General features: G+C 46.4%; 1 long non-coding RNA gene across 1 annotated transcript; it reads right to left on the bottom strand.

The window, feature by feature from the left end:
* Positions 1-434: 434 nt before the first annotated feature.
* On the bottom strand, positions 435-3,693 carry LOC131506758 (uncharacterized). The gene is made up of 3 exons (XR_009259129.1): positions 3,469-3,693; positions 3,128-3,205; positions 435-1,533 (listed from the first exon to the last, which is right to left on the bottom strand). It is a non-coding gene; the product is annotated as an uncharacterized LOC131506758 (long non-coding RNA).
* Between the last annotated feature and the right edge of the window lie 1,908 nt (positions 3,694-5,601).

Genomic DNA, 5,601 nt, shown 5'->3' with positions numbered 1-5,601 from the left:
TTATTTAAATTCTAGTTAGTTAACATACAATGCAATATTGGTTTCAGGAATAGAATTCAGTGATTCATCATTTACCTACAATACCCAGTGCTCATCATGACAAGTACCCTCCTTCATACCTGTCATTCATCACCCATCTCGCCCAACCCCCACCCACTCCCTCTCAACCCTCAGTTTGTTCTCTATGGTAAAAAGTATCTTGGGCGCCTGGGTGGCTCAGTCGGTTAAGCGTCCGACTTCAGCTCAGGTCACGATCTCATAGTCTGTGAGTTCGAGCCCCGCGTCGGGCTCTGGGCTGCTGATGGCCCAGAGCCTGGAGCCTGTTTCAGATTCTGTGTCTCCCTCTCTCTCTGACCCTCCCCCGTTCATGCTCTGCCTCTCTCTGTCTCAAAAATAAATAAACGTTAAAAAAATATTTAAAGAAAAAAAAAGAGTATCTTATGGTTTGTTTCACTCTCTCTTTTTTCTCCCCTCCCATATATTCATATGTTTTGTTTCTTAGACCCTGATTTTTTTAAACTAGATTAATCATAATCTTAGATTCATGGTACACTTTCATCATAGGATATGTGTGGCCTGCTTTAATTTAATTGTCTACTTAAATTTTGTTTTTACAACAGCTTTCTTCTCACTACACTGTTTCTTTCTAGGTAATCTTATCAACTTCCACAACTTTAATCCCCACCCACATATCCATGACTCCCTTGTACATCCTCAGCTAACTCAGATCCCATGGAAGTTATGGAGCCCAATATCCAGCTGCCCACTGGCATATCTCAAAAGCATCCAAATCCAACATAGTCAAAACTAAACTCACTTTCTTCTCAGTAAATAGCCCACCATCCACCTCCTTCACAAATAAAATGGAGGCATCATCATTGACTCTCATGCCCCATATTCTATCGAAAATTATCAGTTTTTACTTACTGTTATTTAAATTCACCTGCTTCTCTCATTATCTCATCTTAATCCATGCTACCATCACCTCTTACCTACAGTCGATACAGCCTCCCAACCAGCCTTCCCCATATTCTCTCTGACCACCACTAATAAAATACCCACGATGCAGCCAGAATGAGACCTTTGAAATATAAAGACCATGTCATCATACCACCCCGTTAAATCCAAGTCATTAACAGGCCCTATGAGATCCTACATAGCTCTCTCCCCTACCTCTCACCTGAGCCCCATCCCTTACCTCACACACTCCTCTCTCAGGCATGTGGCTTTTTCTCATCCCCTCCCCCAAGTACATGACTTTTTTTTTTTCTAATCTCAGAGAAGCAGAATTGTATCAATCATAATCTTCACTTAATGACTCACTGTCATCATTGCTCAGATATAGGATGGCTTATTTACTTATGTATTTCTTTAGGTTGATAAGTAATTTTTTGCAATGTCATGAGCACTCATAATCCCACTGACCAAAACAAAAGCAAACAATCTACAGCAAACCATCTGGTGACCTCACATCTCATCATCCTGGTTACCAACCATCATCCTGAGTCTTGTGTTTACCATTCCCTTGTCTTACTGTTTCTAGAGTGTGTGTGTGTGTGTGTGTGTGTGTGTGTGTGTAAAATACAGCACATGTTTCTAGAAGTAATTCTAGCTGTTTTGACTTTATAATAATAGTTCATACTATATTATTTGGAGACTTGTTTTCTATTTAATATTACATTACTAGAGTTTATCCATATTGTTGTATGTTATGGTTGTCCATCTGTTTAATGTTCAATATGCCATTGTGTGGACATACTGTAGTTTACTTACCCACTCTTCTGTTGATCACCAATCACATTGTTTCCTGGTTTGCTTGGTTTTTGATTAAACAGTACTGCCATGAACATTCTTACACACGCCCCTTGGTACATATCTTGGTGTGCATTGATGGATATATGGGTTGGTTTTATGTTTGGCTTTAGGAAGCACTTGGAAGCTGATTGCCAAAGTGGTTGCCCTGGTTCACACCCCCACCAGACATGTGTAAAAGACCCCATGGTTCCATATTCTCTGCAACACTTGGTATGGTCAGCTGTTTATTTTTTTTATTGAGGTATACTTGACTTATAGCATTAGAGTAGTTTCGAGTGTACAACATAATGATTCAATATTTGTATATATGGTGAAATGACCACCACAGTAAGTGTAGTTGACATTTGTCCCCACACACAGTTACATAATTTTCTTTCTTGTGATGAGATCTTTTAGGGTCTACTCTCTTAGCAACTTTCAAGTATGCAATACAGTATTATTAACTGTAGTCACCTGTACATCCTATCTCCTGGCTTACTGATTTTATAACTGGAAGTCTGTAACCTGTTACTCCTTTTCACTCCCAAGCAACCACTAATCTGTTCTCTGTAGCTATGAGCTTGGTTTTTTGGGTCATTTTTTTTTTTAATTTTACATGTAAGTTGTCAGCCTTTTAATCATTGCCAGTCAATGCTGTAAAATGATATCTGCAGTTCCCTGATCACTAATTAGACTGAACATCTCTATATGTGTTTATCAGCCACATATGTTTCCTTCCATTATTTTTGTGTGTCTTTTGCCTATTTTCAGGAGATTGCTTTGTGCTCTTCTAGTCGATCTGTAACAGTCCTTTACATATTCTTCATTGTAACCCTTTGCTGTTTCTGTCTATTATAGATACGTTCTCGGGCCCCAGGCTGCCCTGCCCAACTGAGATGCTCCTCCTTTTCCAATTCAACAGGTGAACTCCTAGTCAACCTTCAGATCTCAAGTATCGCTTCCTCAGGGAAGCCTTCTCTGATTTCCCTAATTTGATCAAATGCTACTATTTGATGCTGTCATAGGATGAGGTAACACTCTGGCATTTCTACAGCTCTCATCTTTACATGACTTCTGTGATTCTTTCATAAATGCTCCACGAGGGTGAAGGCGCAACTTTTCGTTTGCTTATATTTATTTACTGTGACTGACACAAAATGGCCCTCAAATACCTTTAGATGAATGAGTGTTACATTTGTATGTGTGTTATCTCACATCTGCCCAACATGCGGTCCCGGTCATGCTGCGCAGGCCTCCAATCTCTCCCTGTCCACTTAGTTTTCACTGTCTTTACCCACACCTCTTCTTGCTTTGTGCTTCCACTAAGCCTTACCGGGCACAAGGAAGGAATGTCTGTTTGAAGAGCTTATCATTCCACGGGAGGAAAAAGCCAGATGAAATGGGACCAGACCTGAAAGACACTGAAGATAACCCAGAGGGGCGGGACGACCACCCTCCCACCCCGTCACGACTATATAGGGAAAGCAGGAGCGCAGAGGCCGTGCTCATTCATTCTGTATCTTATTAGCTCATGACGAGAAGGCCATCACACAAAAGGTGTTTGGTTTTATGCGCCAAATGCCTTTGGTTTTATGGAGCCAGAAACCATTCTGGAGAACGATGGTGAACGGGAAGTGGGCTCCGGGAAGGGGGAGGGGCAGGTGCCCCACGCACCTGTTGCACAGCTTCGCGAGGCCGAACCGCGCTTGGAGAGGCCAGACCGATCCAGCAGACACGGATCCGGCAGCCCTGCACTCCAGTCCCTCAGCCGCCCGGTCCTCCAAACAGGCCTGGCAGAGACCCCACGAGGCCGTCTTCTGACCGCCATCCACCTTTGCTGCAAACACAGGTTCTTCCAAGCTGGCCTCTCCGCAGACGGTACTCCTTAGGCTCTTTTTCATTTCTGTCAGGAAATAAAATGGCCGAGAAGATACCCTTAGACTCCTTTGCCGCCAGCGCACCCCTCTGAAGGACAAGCACCGGCCTGGGAGCTGCCGCCCAGCCGGCAGAGGCTCACTCTCCAGCCCAAGACGGGGAGAGCAAGGCTCAGCGCAGCATTGCTGTTTTCCCTTCACTGGGTCGGTAAACATTCTGGCCATTTTGAAGTATTATTTCCCCCTTTAGGACAATGTACTTGGGTTTGGGTTCTTTTCGCTTTGTTTATGCAGTAATGTTTCCAGCAAGAGGGATGCACCTGTTCCGCAGGCCCATTAGACTCCGAATTGCTTCTCCCTGAGCAGAGGCATGGAGGAAAGCCGGCCTTGGCACTCACAGCACACTGCGGAGGAAGACAGGGCGCCCGTGTCGCAAAGACCAAGCTGTAACCTTCAGCCACAAGCCAAGTGGCTGGGAGCTGGGAGAGGGAGGCGGGTGGTGCCCGGAAGAAGCTGAGGCTTAGCGAGCGAGGGAGGGGACATGCCCAAGGTCACCCTGCCAATTAGTCGGGAAGTTGGAGTCACGGCCACAGAAAGCCGGTCTGTCTGACTCCAAGCCCACACTCTCCCCCGCGCTGTTATGTCTTGAAGCTGCCTGAGGAAAGGGAGAGGTGGGGAGACAGGAGGGCAGCCTTTCCAGCAGCCACAGGCCTGTGCCCCCACAGCTAAGGGCTGTCTTTGTATCCTATCTCCACGCGAAGGAGGCCCCCACAGGGCTGCTTACCGAGCACTTGGGAGGGGTGAGAGAGGGAGGGAAGTGAACGGGGTGGTCCCTCTAACTCATTCTGGAAGCTTCCTCCAGCTCTGAGGCCCATCAGTTGCTCCAGTTCCTCCTCCCACGTCTGCCTCCTGCAGAAAAGACCAAGGGCATCCTGACTGGGGGTGGGAAGGATGGAATCACATGCCCCCCACTCGGGCCTCCAGCATCCAAGGCGCCCCATGTTGGAGGTGGTGGTGGGGAGACTGCTCCATAGGCTTGCAGGGTCTTTTGTTTGGAGTGTCAGAGCCACAGCCCGACACAGAAGCTGCTCCTGGGCCCCGGTGACTTACTTTGTCATCTGCCGCCTCTTGTGCAGGTGTGCGTATTTTAGCTGGAGGAGCCCAGGCATGGAAATCGCTCTCCCTGTGCCCATATATTATCAGTATTTTTTAACATGTCGCTTTCCAAGCAGGTAATGCATTTGCAGAGACAGTGATCTTTCATCGGGAGATTACGATGATTTGTGTTCTCTGTCTAAATTCCAGCATAAATTTCAGAGCCAGCGAGGCATTGGCTTGTGGCAAGAGCTGCGTTCTGAGATGTGGCAGGCTATCTGCGCACACCTCAGGCTTGCAGCCATTCGTCCTGATTAGGGAAAGGCTTTGAAATTCTTCCTTGTGCCTCACCTTCTTTATTTTTTCCAAATTGCTCTTCCAGCAGGTCACCTTGGCAGCTGGTGGCAAGCCTCAAGTTACGTTGGCCGGGCTGGTCCCAAGCAGAGCATTTACGCAACTCAACCTCTAGAACTCCTGGTTCTGCTGAAATTAGCAGGGTGGCTTGGGTCAAGTCACATAAGCCTCCGGGCTTCGGTTTCCTCATCAATAAGTTGGAATTTGTAATCCCAAATTCACAGGGTTAATGGGACGATTAAATACAAGAGCACAAAGGAGAAGTCCTCCCGAGGAGGAGGGACTCAGAGGACTCAGAAGACGGTCCCCTCGATCAGCTCCAGTTCTCTGAGTAGGTGATCTGAAATTTCCCGAGGTGTCTCTAATAAGGTGGCTATTAAATCATCTCTGTGTCTATTGCTTTGCTCCAGCTGCCATAACAACATACCACAGACTGGGGGCTTAACCAACAGAAATTTATTCCCTTGCAGCTCTGGAGGCCGGA

The sequence above is a fragment of the Neofelis nebulosa genome, chromosome 3, assembly GCF_028018385.1.
Source record: "Neofelis nebulosa isolate mNeoNeb1 chromosome 3, mNeoNeb1.pri, whole genome shotgun sequence".
NCBI classification, from domain to species: domain Eukaryota; kingdom Metazoa; phylum Chordata; class Mammalia; order Carnivora; family Felidae; genus Neofelis; species Neofelis nebulosa.
The sequence above is the reverse complement of the archived record's forward strand: the minus strand, read 5'-3'. Positions and strand labels throughout refer to the sequence as shown.